This window comes from Lepidochelys kempii, chromosome 7 (genome assembly GCF_965140285.1).
Source record: "Lepidochelys kempii isolate rLepKem1 chromosome 7, rLepKem1.hap1, whole genome shotgun sequence".
Taxonomy (NCBI): domain Eukaryota; kingdom Metazoa; phylum Chordata; order Testudines; family Cheloniidae; genus Lepidochelys; species Lepidochelys kempii.
In genome coordinates this window covers 89,888,902-89,904,944 of record NC_136386.1, presented here as the reverse complement: position 1 = coordinate 89,904,944, position 16,043 = coordinate 89,888,902, and the positions used below count along the sequence as shown (strand labels likewise).

Sequence of the window (16,043 nt, the reverse complement as noted above, 5' to 3'; positions counted from 1 at the left end):
CAATCCTGTAACTTGACCTTTGCCTAGCAGCATGCTAGCTATTTCCTTAGGGGTGTGTCCTTCAGTGAGAAACTTAATGTCATGCAAAATGTAGTCACTATGGCTATGTATATATGTATATAGCTATTTGACTAAAAGTAATCTTTTTTTATTCCAAAAGTGGTATTTCTCTTCACTCACTCTTTAGTTTGATCATTTTGTATTTATAATTTCTGCTCCCCCTTTTTCCTGCCATGTTGAGTTGATCTGTAAAGATTTTAGGATGGACTTTAATTTTAATGTGTTTAAAATTGTCCTTGTGATTTAAAGTGGAACCAGTGATAGCTGCCTCAGAACGTTGTTACATTAATGAGCTGTTTTCAGTTTTACTTAACTCTCTAACTGTGAAGCTAAAGGAAATTACATAATGTACAGTGACTGTATCACTCTGAGGTGTCTCTTCTTAAGTTTATTGGCCAAATTGTGCTATCAAATGCATGTGTGACATTCCTATTGGAATAATTGAATGAAAGGCAGATTTTGGCCTAGAGGATTTTTGAGCAGAAATTGGGTCACATAATTGTACTGAACTGAGGTCTAAAGAACTCATGATCAGTTTTTGTTATGTGTTCATTGTATAGGTAAATGGACTCCTCTTCTTTAAGGTTTTGATAAAAGGCATAAAAACTACCTGGCTCCAAAATCTTCACTGACATTCAGTACAGTTAGCTTTATTTTCATATCTTATTGTTTTGTAGCTCTTGGTCTGTTGTTAGATTTATTTACAGTTTTCATTATCTACAATACAACTTAATGATGATAGTCCCTGTAATGTTGTACACTTGAACTATTTATCACATAGGGTTGGGCCACTTGGGATATCTATTCTGATTCTTTGCATTTTTGTCTTTCACTCCTTGTAATGTCTTAATTACCACTCATGTGCACTGGGTGGGCGATGGACTAGACAATATAATAGGTCTTTTCCACCTCTAATTACAGAGCGAATGTCTTCTTTTAAATCAGCTAAAGCCTAATTATTGCTTGTTTTATAGGCACATATTATTGTTACAGAAGCTGGTATATGTTTATTGCTTTGATTTTTTAAAAATAGTTATCTGAATTGCAATTAACTTGCTATGAAATATTTTTGTGAAAACTACAAGGAAATGTGTAATATATTTCAAAGCTGAGGCCCAAAGGCTACTCATTAGTTGCCAATATGACCCATGCATGACGTGACTTCACAACTTTATTATACTGCTCTAAGCCCTGATCCTGTTTCTACTGAAGTCAATGGCAAAACCATCATAGAACTCATCAGAAATGTTACTTCTATGGACATCTCCACAGCACATATGAAATATAATTTCTAATGCAAGAACTCCAGCTCTCAAAGCCTCTTTAAATTCCTGTCCTTACTTACCAATATGTGGTTCAGACCTGTCACAAGAATAGAAGTTTTTTGATTGATAAAGATGAAAAGGAGAAATAAATGAAATGCTCTGACGATTTTTTTCTAAAAATGAAGAACCTAACTGTTGTGTGTAATATTCTCTTGTTTCAAAAGTCAACAGCTAATCAATGACCACTTAAAGGAATACAATTTAAAAAAATCAGATACTGCTGTTGAGTACTCCTGTCACTTCCTGTGGTTTTACTGTTGCATTTTGTTTTCACAAGGCAACAAGTGGTATTGTTAGAAAACACCCACACACCTATGAGCTGCTAAAGGCCTCATGTCCTGAAACTCTGAGGACCTTCAACTCCTGTTGAAAATATGCACCACCTGACGGGACTGGTCCTTGCCAATGATATACTGGGATATCCTATATATATTCTGTACATTAAAAGTTATTTTATAGTTGCTAACTATTCAGGGAAATAGTAGAACTTATCTAGGCATTACCATAACAATCTCTGACCCACCTCCCCCCAAGTCAGGGATCTTCCCATAACCACATTTCAGATGCAGTTTGGAGATGGGAATCATAACTCCCTTTTGCTCTGAACCAGCTCTTCAACTCTTAATCACTTCTGATAAGCTTGGTCTGACTTCAGCTCATGTCTGAGGTGCCTCATAAGTGACTGGTTTCAACTTCGTTTGGGTTGAATTCCATTTATGGTAAATAAACAGATTTTACTAGCATAGCACAGAAAACAAAGCTGCAAAACAAACTCTAATGTTAGCTAAAAGACTTTAAGTCAGATTCCACTAACTAGCGACAATGTTTGATTTTCAAAGTATCGAAAAATGTACCTGAGCCCTAGTCATGCCTGAAATCAGATGGCCTTGCATCAGTTGCTGGTCAGAAGTTATGTCCAGGCTACACAAATAATTTCTCAAAGGCAATGCTGGCAAGGGAAACAATACTCACATTACAGTTCTTTCCCAGTCCAGCCAAGCTAATTTTGATCTTGTTGGTATTCATACACAACTAATTGAGCCATCAAATCATGGATTTCTATGATGCAGGTGTCATAACAGCTAATGTCCCGCTCAAAATCTGGAGGCAGGTACCATTAGATAACACTTAGTCCTGCCATGCATGCAGGGGACTGGACTAGATGACTTCTCGAGGTCCCTTTCCAGTCCTATATTTCTATGATTAGTATAACAGCAATGCCCTAAACCCAAATTTTTCCATTAAGGAATATATAAAAACTGAAGAGGAACAGGGATGAAACCACATGGCCCAAGAAGAATTCCACAGTCGAAGATTATGGGGTATGACCAAAATCAATTGAGCAACATTCCCATCCATACCCAACTGTGATCACACAGCAAAACCCCATTAGCTGTAATATCAAATGCTATTGATACACCTCCCAGGATCAGGCCTCTACTGTCCACTGAGGTAAATAGCTCAGTATTTTTGCCCTAAACTATTGTAAAGGCTGTCATATAAATCAAGTGATATCTAAGGAAGGATTTTTTAAAATTTGTGTAGGGGAATCAGCAAGTGGCAAAGAGATTATATAGTAGATTCTTTCCTACTCTCAATCCCTGCTGACAAGGTAAAGGATATGGCTAGGGATTTCTTATGCCCAGATGATTCTAATCGGACATTGGTCCTCTTGAGACCATTAGCAAGCGGAAGGTGTAACGAAGGCTACCGTGGTGCACAAACTGCACTATGTGCTCCTCTGCTATGGGTCAGTATCTGAGTCATATTTTTTTATGCTGTGTATCAGGGCCTACATTAGGAAATATGACAGGTTTCAGAGTAGCAGCCGTGTTAGTCTGTATCTGCAAAAAGAAAAGGAGGACTTGTAGAAACTTAGAGACTAACAAATAAATTTGTTAGTCTCTTTGGTGCCACAAGTCCTCCTTTTCTTATTAGGAAATATATTTATCTAGATGGAAAGATCACAGGTCAAACCCCATTTGCCTTACTAACACTGGTAGGCCTACTGGAATCTGTGAGTGAGGCAAGCTGAATTACTGCATTCTAATGAGTCACTTGCACAAGTGTGTTTCCATAGCAGCTGAATTTTTCAGGTTGTTACTTTCCTGCTGTCTCTGTCCTCAGCAGTGACCTAGATAGAGAACTACTGTAACAGCCTTTTTTTCAGTTAATGTGGTATGAAGTAGCCCCAGTTCCTGATCTGTACATTTCTGAAACCCCATGTAGGTTCCCATGAATGAATTCAGATTTGCCCACTTGAATGCTGCAGAGGTCTGTATTAGCCTTTTGCTCAGGCATGAATTTAATAATACATTGAATCCAAGTTTATCCAAAATGCTATAAGTACTTTACTGTATGAACTCTCTTCACCATTTTCTCATAACTGCAAAATGGTTAACATGATGATTTCATGTAGGAATCATGGTAGATAACCAACTAAATGTGCGCTTTCAGTGCAATGCTCTGAAAAGAAGCTGACAACTTGGAAAGGTTTCGGAAAAGAGCTACGAGAATGATTTGAGGTCTGGAAAATTTGTCTTACAGTGGAGGACTTAAGAAGTAGCTTGTTTCTTACCTATAAAAGATGATACATTTTTCATGACATTTGCTTCTTGGTTGTGATCTTTTGTGCTATACTCTGAGAACATTAATGTATACCTTATCAATTTAAAAATTATATTTACAATTAAAATTGTAAAGTAACTGATCTCAAAGATACCCAATACTGAAATTTACTATTTCTCCTAAGGTAGCAAAAGCAACCCAGCTGGTGTTGTAACTTGCTTTTTGGTGACTACAGCAGCAGAAAGTAAATGATTTACTAAAGTCCAGTCATTTCAGCCTCTCTTTGGAAACATTTGTCTGGTGGGAAGACCTTACTCTGACTGTATGTTACCTGGTAAAAAAATGCACAGAGTATGGATTTATGACTGTTTGGTATTGTCACACTCCTGCAGAGATTACTGTGTGTTTTGGTGACTTACGCAATGCACGGGCATTATGCTGGCAGTCTGCAGAGCAATGAATTTCAGACTGTTCTTAAAATGTAATGGATATGTATTTATACTGATCTGATATGTTGAAGACTATTGGAGAATTTATAATAGGTATATACTGTAACATATAACCACCATCCAACACACTCAGTCCTGCTTCAGATTTGAGAGGTATGTGCAATGCTGGCAGCAGCTTTTGCACTGTGGTATACTAGCAAGAAATAAATGGCTTTCATTATATGTGAAATCACGATTACCCTTATTTTTATTGATTTTATTCTTTTAAATCCTTGGATTGGATCAATTTGTTTAGACCACAGTATGTCAGTAGCCTGTTCATGAACTCCAGTGAAAAACCTACTTTCAGCAAGCTGTTTGAACTAACAGGTGAGGTACTTTCAGGATAACACAAGGTATTAATCACTGGAATCTGGTGTTGACTATTTTTAATTTATTTTCTAAAGGAGCCTGTGGGGAAATCCTTGCCTATCATGTTCCAAAAACATTTCCTAAAAGTCTTTCTGAGGGGTAAGCAGAAATAATTATCTCTGAACTTAACACACAGCATAACATTTTCACTGACAGCCATAAAAATCCTTCAAAAATGGATGGCAACAAAGTAGGACGTAGGTACCTCTGAGTTATGCTGTTACCCTCTTAAACTCTGATTGTTCCAGAGATTTGGTTTGTTGCTGCTGTTAAGATTTTTTTTAAAAAATAGTGTCTTTCAATAGGTAGAAACTATCCATCTGTGTGCTGAGAGTGGATTAACTTTTAACCAATTAAATTCACATACACTTTTTTTGAAAATTGATTTGTAATTCAGTTTTGTAATGTACCAGAAAACATTACTTGACTGCTGAATGAAGGGTTAAAAATTCAGAAAGTAGAAGCGGCTAAGAGGAGCAGCAGATTGTCAATTCCTTGTATAGCTTTTTCACCTTTGAAGTTACTGGTTCAAAACCCCATAGTAGCGAGTTCTTTAGCATCTGAAGATTGTTTTATGACTTAGGCTACACGAAATCTGGGCCCTTTCACAATTATTACAATTACTTAGAAGGAAACGGAGGGGAGGAGGGAAGGGAAACCTTGGCATGTCTGGATCAGATTTTCATTTGCAATATCTTCATGGATGCTTCTGTTTTTTAGTAGACTAATACCAGCTTTTGAACAGTGCAAAAGACCATAGGAGTCCACTCATACACAAGGGAGTATTCATCCTAGGATTGCCAGTTTTGGTTGGACATATTCCTGGAGGTTTCATCACATGATTTAATCTTTAAGTAAAGATTAATCTTTTATTCCTGGAACCTGCTGGACAATCCTGGAGGGTTGGCAACCCTAATTCATCCCTTCCGACCTATATTCTGCTTTGTGCTTTCTACAAGCTGCTATGTGAAGGGTGAATCATCCTCCCCTAAACCTTGCTCTAGCTCTTGCTATTTCATGTATATTGGGGACATTTTCCAAGCCATAACTCCCACTAAATGCATTTATAAATTAAATAAAAATATGTTCCCACAAGCATTTGGACCTACAATGACCCAGGATTAGTATCTGGTGCTACAACAGTGCAATATTATCATATTCTACACTACTAGGAATACAGCCTTCCCACTCTAGCCTTGAGTAACATGACACCAGCAAGGAGAATTGCTGCCATAGAAGTTGAGGGGATAATTATTACTTTCTCTGTTGTTTCTTGCTGAAGCCAATAATCAGTTAAGAAATGGACATTGCAACAGGGGAAAACCAATTTCAGTACTCATCATTAAAAAGCTGTTAATGACTGCATTTAAATCAATGGGTATGTTTATAAATACATCTTAATGAGCAGTGATCACTCAAGTAGTTAAATCTGTGACATCACACTGTTGAAAATATACTGCCAAGTTATCACTGGCTGAGAACCAGGAATATCGGATTGATTCCACCCCTTATACCCATTTGGCAAGTGCTCTAATATTTTTTCTTTTCTAAATGATTTTCTTTCACCTTTCTATGTTAAAATACTTTGAAAAGAAAATGTGAACATAGGCATAATAAATCCCCAACATAAGAAAAATCCAAGTTTATTATAGTATTATTTTGCTTATGTCATTTTACTCTAGTCGTCTATAGTATCTGTGTATGAACTATGAATCTTTCATCTACTGTGTTTTCCTGAGGCAATAAGCATTCAGGAACACTTGCTCCTTGAGTATAATTTCTGCGTGATGATGGTTTGGGGAAGCTCTGCTGAACATTATGCTTCATTTTAAAGTGAGAGAATAGGTGTGGTGATATAAAATATGAGAGCTATTTGTCAGATTAAGTGTGACAATGAGGTTCTGATCACTCATGGTCTTCAGAGGTATCTTCTTATTAGACTGGGATTGTTCACCCCCCCGAATTCTAATATGAATAGTTGTGTTCTGCCTACTGAAATCCCCTTGCAACTTCAATTGGTGCAGTACTCTCTACTTCCTTTCCTAAAACGTTGCGTAGCTCTTTTTACTAAAGAAATAAGTGCAGTTTGGTATGTGAAGTGATGAATCTTGAGAGTGAGAGAGGCAGAGTTTGTAAAATACTTTGTGATCTTTCAGGATGAAAGGCACTACATAAATGTTGCTATTTCAAAAATCAAATTATCTTGAGCCAAGTCCTGAGAGGAGCTGAACATATGCAAGTCAGTGGGAGTAGCTGCTGCAGTGGCAGAACCAACAGGGGGGCAAAGGGGATGGTCTCCCTTCCCCCACCCTGAGCCCTTTAGGTATATGCATGGTACTTTTTCAAACACATTTTTCAACTATTCAGCCTACCTCCTCCCCTCCCCCAACTCCTCTTAGTTACAAAACCTGGCTCCACTACTGTGCAACTGCTCAGCATCAATCAATTAGTTTGTCATGTGGCTGTTCTCTGTGGCACTGAACAGGGAGAAAGGATAAATTCACAATATTGAATGTGCTTTGGATAGAGAGGTTCTCAGTGCCCAAATTATGTACTTATGACACTTCAATATGCATTGTACAAAGATCAGTCTACCATAAAGCAGCTGATACCTTGAAATAATTTCTTACTCAGATGGAAATTTCCATTTCCAATATACTACTCTTTGCATTCAGGTCTTTCTTGTTAGCAATGCTCTTTAGAGAAACCTAGTTACTGTTTCCATGAATAAGATAACAAAATGGTGTTTATCCTGTGTAGATCAATATAGTGTCTTGTTTGAACATATTGAGTCATTCAAAGACACATCTAATGAAGGCCATTTTGCTGTCATACAGCAGTACCACTGCTTGTGAAGAGTAGCGTTCTTTGAAAACAGCTACTGAATTCACTAACTAAAAATGCATATTTACTTGAGAAACCATTCAGTTCTTAACTGGAATTTTAAGGATACTCTTCACCCCCTTTTAAGTCCTCAACTAAGATTCTTAATTAACAAAGTATTCTTTCTTAAACTATTTTTTCCAATTAATCCAAAGAGAAGAAATGTTTTGCTTTCCCCCAGGCTTTTACCCCAGAAACACTTAGGGTATTAAGCACTTTGGTTGGTTGCGTTTGCAGAATCGGGTCCTGTATTAGCAGTACAACCGCAGAGCTCAATTCTGACACCCTTACATATAGTATCTATCTTCACGTGGTCATAATGAAAATTATTACTACTCAGTGCCAATAGGGGTAGCAAAATGGGAACTCTGAAAGCTAACCTACATTTAGGCTATTCAAAAAAGCCACAGATGTGATGGGTAGTGATTACAGTCCACAGGTTCTTTACAAGATTAATATTAATATAAACTAAAAGCTTGTGCACACTCCATTTACATATCTTATTTACTCTTGAAAAATGGCTTATGCATATAGTTTAAAAAGATCTTAGACCACATAATTAAATATTTGTTCATTACCAATTGTTTGGGGCTTTTGAACGTGAAAGAAACAATCAACACAACTCTATTACAGAAAACCATAAACATGCCAAAAAACTCCCTCTAAAGATGACGTTTGTTACTGAATCTACTCCCCCTTTTATTTTAAACATCAAAAAAATCTAAGACTTTTGATTCGTTTAATAAAGAAGTCAACCTCACACCCACATGTGTGATCTTTGAAGCCTTATATATATATCTTGCGGGAGTGGGGAAGGAGAAACTATTTGAGAAGCTTAATATATTAAACATTATACTTTTTTCCCCCTGTTTTGATGAAGTTGTGTATATGAACTCAGGTATTTTGGAGCAGTGATTGCCTACAAAATGGAGAATAACATTTTATAAAAGGATGAAGAAATATTGTAAAAATAGATCTTGGGAAATATACCCAGCTTGTTGGTGAAATGATCCAATATCCTGATGATTAGCAATGGAAAGTTGTGATTTAACAACTCAAAAGTGAATTATCTTGGGTAAAATCCCCCTTCTCTTTCCTTCACCTTTTCACTATCCATAAAAAAATGATGGCAACGTTGGGCAGGTGGAGTTCTTTGAATGCCCCACTTGCTTTCTGAGGCTTGCAAAAGCTTTTGGCGGGGGTGGGGTGGGGTGGGGGGGCACTAGCTAAAGAGCCTGGGGCATAAAGACTGTAAGCTGATGTGAAATCTGATCAAGAGCAAGAAGTGCCGTCTCTAGCTGTTGTCACTACTATGCCTGCTTCAGCACTTTTCTGTCTGACACAACAATGAGCAATCTAGCACAGCCTGTGATGTTCAGTGGTGGTAAGCTTTCAAGAGTGCTCACCTCCTCATTGCTTCTGAGTTAGAGAAATTAACGCAAGAAATAAGCAGAACACATGAAAAGTGTGAATGCGGGTCCTTCCTATATTCTCTAACATGTGCATTAAAATTTTCCAGTGGCTCCTTTGTAGAAAGCAAGCAAGCTGTAATTAAAACACTCCTTACAAATCCTAGTAAAGCAGATAGCGATGAAAGCTGCTTTTAGCTAGATAACAATATTCCCTCTTTTTAGAGACTTAAGATGGAAAAACCAAACAACATGGACTGTACCTGAGCAATTTCAGAGATCACCACCCGGAAAAGTTCGCCTTGATTATGGGGAATTTGCGACGTGTCACTCTGGTTATTCTCTAATCATCATATCAAACTCCAAAGGTTCAGCAGCCTCAGCTTGGTTTACAGTCCCTGCAGGTTAAACTTTAACTCACCCTATCTCTCAGTTCCATGCAGCCCTTTGACCAGCTAATTGGGTCACTGCAGCTCAGACAATATCTACATGAACTGCATTTGTTTACAAAATTCAAAAGACTAAGTCAGAATTTAACTCGAATAGAAGTATATAAGCTGGGAATGCAATACCATTTTGAAATTGATTACGTTTAGTTTTTAATCTAATTTCCTGGTTCACACATCCTCACTTTAAAGATCAGATTCTTTAACTTTGTTCTCTTAACAGGGTTCTAATGTAGCTCTTGAGGGAAGATATGGGTGTCCTATCTCATCTATACAGTACCTACCCTGTCTTACATACTACTTTTGTTCAGGTATTTAGCTATAAGTACAATATTTAAGTCAGGTAAGAACTTTGTCCATATTACATAACACAAGCTTTCAGTCCATAAACTGAATAGGGTCTTACAACTTAGAAAATTGATGAGCATCACATAACCTTATTTGTTCTCCAAATAAACAGAATAATAGCTACAGTGGGAAATAGGACAAAAACGCATTGCCCATTGCAAAGAAATCTCAAGGCTAATTATGTCTTTCACAGAATAACACTTACGAACATACAGCCAATATGTATGGAAACACATTTTGAAAATCCCAAGTAGTGCTCTAACAGTTCAGTTTACATACAAAAATTTCATTGGTAGGTGCTGAAAGATGATTTCTCTTCACCCCTGTTCCTCTAAGAAAAATCTCAGTTGCAAATGAACTAAATACACAATACTTTTAAAATGCAACATTTAAACCTTTTAAGACTATATTTCCAGCAAGAAATAAGGGGGTTGTTAGGTGTGGGAATTGCATTGTGTTCTGGTGGTTTTAAAAAAAAGACCCCAAATCCTGCACAAATTTAAAACTGCTAAAACAATTTTTCAGTTATAAGCTCCTTTAATGTAAGAAAAACAGGCCACAGCTGCTTCTTGGATCTGGTGCACTTCAGTCCCAAATTATAACTTGCTATGCCATCAGAAAATTTTGCTTCCAGGAGCAAATCCATCCTCTTCTTCTTATAACCTCATATGAGTACCTATCCTATTCCAAAACATCTTGCATTACTTTTGTCACAATGGGAAGTATTTAGGTAATAAGGACCCGCTAGGGAATCCACAGCGATGAACAGGACCAGGGGAACAATGACAAAATATCCACTGATGAGGGAACTTCAGGGACTATAGTTTTGAAATGTTTTATTGCCTGCATTTTTAAATAGTTGTTTTTAAGATTTCCTCTTGTAGGAAAAAGAAAAGGAGTACTTGTGGCACGCCATTCTCCAAGGATTTCCAGAAATGAGTAGCCGTATCCCAGTCTGCCACACTTCCTCTGATAAAAGTAGAAAGATGAAAACTAGTTAGAAATTCCCATGAGCATCCCCCTTCTTGCCTCACCACCAACCTGCCCCCATGAAATCCTCCCTATGGGAGGAATACTGAGTCACAGACAAAACAGGAAGTGATTGATCAACCACTTCTAGATGAAAGTGGTCACTTATTCTTCCACACTATGAAGTCAGTGTATATAGTTAGACAATGCAAACACCATCACATATATAAACCAGCAAGAAAAAAAACATTGCCCCTTTGAGAAATAGCATATTTTGGAGACTTTCATGATGACTTCCTAATGGAGGAGAAATTAGTGATGCAGAGTCTGGATATATTCTTTATGCAACTTGTCCTATTTAAGAGGTCCTGGACCAGAGGTAGTTGCAAACAGCATGCAGGAAATTCCCTCTTTCAGGGGTCCCAGCTCAAATCCAAACACCTGGTTCCAAAAGAGCAACTCTACCCTAAAAGTTAACTCTAGTTAGATTAAGGAAGAGCACAACTTCCTTTGCTGCTTGGCACCTACGCTTCCCCAAGAAACTCAGTAAGAAAAGCAACATCCTACAATTTTCTAAAAACTTGCTCTCCTGCTTAAAAAAACCTGTAAGACTATTTATAACAGTGCCATCTGGTGACAACAATAATATAGCCCAAGATAGCAAATTGCTCATGGTATAGACCAGTGTTTTTTAACTTGTGGTCCATGGACTATGTCTAAGATTTCCAAAGGGGTCTGCACATCCATTCAAAATTCACAAATGAAAAAATGTTGAAAACCACTGGTATAGACAAAACCTAACCATCCCTATCTGTTCTTCACATAGCTGGAACAGGCTGTACATTGGATCTGTTGAGCAGATTGTAAATATTTCTGGGAGAGTGGAAAATCATCACACTGCTTTTGAATGAATTGCCAGAGATGGAGGCGAGTGGAAAGAGATTGATCGTGAAGTCCAACAGAAAAGTTTCCAGGTACTGTTTCCATCTAATGTCAGGCATCTAGACTGGCATAAAAGATCTCAAAGTAAGAATTAGTAAGTAAAGGAAAATTTCCCTTAGATTCCCTGAAATTAAGAATGAAGTTCCTGTATAATGGAAAATATTTTATTTCAATTTCAAATCTCTTCAGCACAATTTAATAATGAAATTAATATATCTGAATGACTTGACAGAGTGTGCTCTAATGTGGGTCGCCATGTTCATTAAAGTTTAAATATATAACGCTAAAGATCTAATCCTGCACATGTTTACTGCTGTCAGAATTTTGCCTTGCATCAGTGAGACTGCTCAGGGTAGTAACATTCCAGTTGATACAAACGGTAGCAGGTTTGGGCCCTAATAAGCGTTCTGGACTTTGGGGAGTTTTCCATCGTGCCATTGCACTGAATTAGTATTAAACTAAAATTTTTAGGGTTTGTTTTCAGGAATTTCAAATATTTATACAGTTTGCTGATACTTTAGAATTGGAAAAGTGCCATATCAGTGTGTGTCTAGTTTTTAAAGGAACTAGCCAAACTCCACAATGTGACTAGATTACAGAGGGGCTTACCCAAAGCGAGCAGAATCTATTTGTTAAACAGTGGAACTGAGTCATGTTAATAAGCCAAACAAATCTCACTGGCACTGCATTATATTTATCAATTTGATGGTGTTGCAGTGGCACAAGTTGGCAATACAAAAATTATTTTAAAAAAAGCATAACTGGAAAAAAGCCAGGAAATTCAGAGTTCAGAGTAAAATGCAGGGACAAAATCCTTGGCACACAGACCAAGAAACCAGAACAGTACAGGTGGTGTTTGTAGTATTTGTTTAATGACCATTGAATCTTCTGGTGCATAAGTATCAGTAGACACTACCTCACTTCTACCAGCACAGGCATGTGCAGGTAGCGTACAGTCTTGTAATATGCTTTATGCTGTGTTTATGCTTTTTGCAACCTATTACCATTCCTGTGGGAGCGTATTAAAGTTGGTGGGAGGTGATTGCATGTGCACTGGAAGGGAGAACTTGTATATAAGATAAAACACATTTTCTGACAACAGAAGCAATGGTGAACCATGGTATCCCAAAAAGTTATTCCTATTTTTAACTCTTGAAATGCTACACAGAGTTTACACTGTAGAGTCCTGAACCCAGGCTGTTTTGTTTTCGAGCATTGCGAGAGGAATTCAGTCATAAAGCTAAATGGCTTTCTAAATAATCATGGGTTCAAGTGAAGGCTGCCCTCTTGAGAGGGAACAGTAACATCAGCACAGCAGGAAGAGCTTCTGGGCCACAAGGATGTCACATGAATGCATGAGGTTCAGACCTGACTTCCTGCAGATATTTAATCTTTTGGGGCCAGATGGCCAGGAGCCCTTGTCCCCATCCTGACAGGTTTCAGAGTAGCAGCTGTGTTAGTCTATATTCGCAAAAAGAAAAGGAGTACTTGTGGCACCTTAGAGACTAACGCATTTATTTATTTGAGCATAAGCTACATCTCACTTCATTGGATGCATTCAGTGGAAAATACAGTGGGGAGATTTATATACATAGAGAACATGAAACAATGGGTGTTACCATACACACTGTAACGAGAATGATCAGGTAAGGTGAGCTATTACCAGTAGGAGAGTGGGGGGAAAAACTTTTTGTAGTGGGCCAAATCAAGGTGGGTCATTTTCAGCAGTTGACAAGAATGTCTGAGGAACAGTGGGGAATGGAGCAGGGGAATAAACAAGGGGAAATAGTTTTACTTTTGTAATGACAGATCCACTCCCAGTCTTTATTCAAGCCTAAGTTAATTGTATCCAGTTTGCAAATTACTTCCAATTCAGCAGTCTCTCGTTGGAGTCTGTTTTTGAAGTTTTTTTGTTAAAGAATTGCCACTTTTAGGTCTGTAATCGAGTGACCAAAGAGATTGAAGTGTTCTCCAACTGCTTTTTGAATGTTATAATTCTTGACGTCTGATTTGTGTCCATTTATTCTTTTACGAAGAGACTGTCTGGTTTGGCCAATGTACATGGCAGAGGGGCATTGCTGGCACATGATGGCATATGTCACATTGGTAGATGTGCAGGTGAACGAGCTTCTGATGTGATTAGGCCCTAGGATGGTGTCCCCTGAATAGATATGTGCAGCCACAAACCCCACCTTTTTAGAGGAGAGACTATATCAGATTCTCTGCAGACTTTTCCCCATCTTGTGAATATTTTGGCAAGTATTTCTCTCTTCTTTAAAGAGCTGTCCTGCTTCTTGTTTTTTAGTGACATGTTTAGGAATAAAATGTAATCACTCATTTTTTAAAACCCCATTACTGGTAAAAATTGTGCCGCTTGCTTGATGTTTCATTTTTCTGATGGCTAAATAGAGTAAAAATGCTTCCAACTCAAGAAACAACTTTTTTTTAAATTTAATTTGAACGAACAAGCTCCTTTATATTTTAATTGTTAGTTGTGTGCCATTGTGCAATCATAAAAGCATAATGAAGATTATGAACACTACAGTGCTAATAATGAATATTACAGTGCTAATAATGAACACTACAGTGCTAATAAACAATGGTCACATAAACACCACCCTATACCAGAAACCTACTGACCGCTATTCCTACCTACATGCATCCAGCTTTCACCCTGACCACACCACATGATCCATCATCTACAGCCAAGCTCTGCAATACAACCGCATTTGCTCCAACCCCTCAGACAGAGACAAACACCTACAAGATCTCTATCAAGCATTCTTACAACTACAATACCCACCTGCGGAAGTGAAGAAACAGATTGATAGAGCTAGAAGAGTTCCCAGAAGTCACCTACTACAGGACAGGCCTAACAAAGAAAATAACAGAACGCCACTAGCCCTCACCTTCAGCCCCCAACTAAAACCCCTCCAACGCATTATTAAGGATCTACAACCTATCCTGAAGGATGACCCAACACTCTCACAAATCTTGGGAGACAGGCCAGTCCTTGCCTACAGACAGCCCCGCAACCTGAAGCAAATACTCACCAACAACCACATACCACACAACAGAACCACTAACCCAGGAACCTATCCTTGCAACAAAGCCCGTTGCCAACTGTGCCCACATATCTATTCAGGGGACACCATCACAGGGCCTAATCACATCAGCCACACTATCAGAGGCTCGTTCACCTGCACATCCACCAATGTGATATATGCCATCATGTGCCAGCAATGCCCCTCTGCCATGTACATTGGTCAAACTGGACAGTCTCTACGTCAAAGAATAAATGGACACAAATCAGATGTCAAGAATTATAACATTCATAAACCAGTTGGAGAACACTTCAATCTCTCTGGTCACGCGATTACAGACATGAAGGTAGCTATCTTAAAACAAAAAAACTTCAAATCCAGACTCCAGCGAGAAACTGCTGAATTGGAATTCATTTGCAAATTGGATACTATTAATTTAGGCTTAAATAGAGACTGGGAGAGGCTAAGTCATTATGCAAGGTAGCCTATTTCCCCTTGTTTTTTCCTATCCCTCCTCCCCCCCCCGAAATTCTGGTTAAACTTAGATTTGTGCTGGAAATGGCCCACCTTGATTATCATGCACATTGTAGGGAGAGTGGTCACTTTGGATGAAATATTATCAGCAGGAGAGTGAGTTTGTGTGTGTGGTTTTTGGAAAAAGGGGTGGGGGGTGAGAAAACCTGGATTTGTGCTGGAAATGGCCCACCTTGATTATCATGCACATTGTAAAGAGAGTGGTCACTTTGGATGGGCTATTACCAGCAGGAGAGTGAGTTTGTGTGGGGCGGGGGGGGGGGGCAGAGGGTGAGAAAACCTGGATTTATGCTGGAAATGGCCCACCTTGATTTTCATACACATTGTAAGGAGAGTGATCACTTTGGATAAGCTATTACCAGCAGGAGAGTGAGTTTGGGGGGCGGGGGGGGCAGAGGGTGAGAAAACCTGGATTTGTGCTGGAAATGGCCCACTTTGATTATCATACACATTGTAAAGAGAGTGGTCACTTTGGATGGGCTATTACCAGCAGGAGAGTGAGTTTGGGGGGCGGGGGGGGCAGAGGGTGAGAAAACCTGGATTTGTGCTGGAAATGGCCCAACTTGATTATCATACACATTGTAAGGAGAGTGATCACTTTAGATAAGCTATTACCAGCAGGAGAATGGGGTGGGAGGAGGTATTGTTTCATGGT

At 38.5% G+C, this 16,043-nt stretch overlaps 1 protein-coding gene across 3 annotated transcripts in view; it reads right to left on the bottom strand.

The window, feature by feature from the left end:
* A1CF (APOBEC1 complementation factor) overlaps positions 1-9,429 on the bottom strand; it is a 47,823-nt gene extending 38,394 nt beyond the window's left edge. For all 3 annotated transcript variants that reach the window (XM_073353696.2, XM_073353697.2, XM_073353698.1), the window contains exon 1: positions 9,369-9,429. The gene's annotated coding sequence lies outside the window, so the exon portion shown is untranslated. The remainder of the gene's footprint in view (positions 1-9,368) is intronic.
* Positions 9,430-16,043: the final 6,614 nt, after the last annotated feature.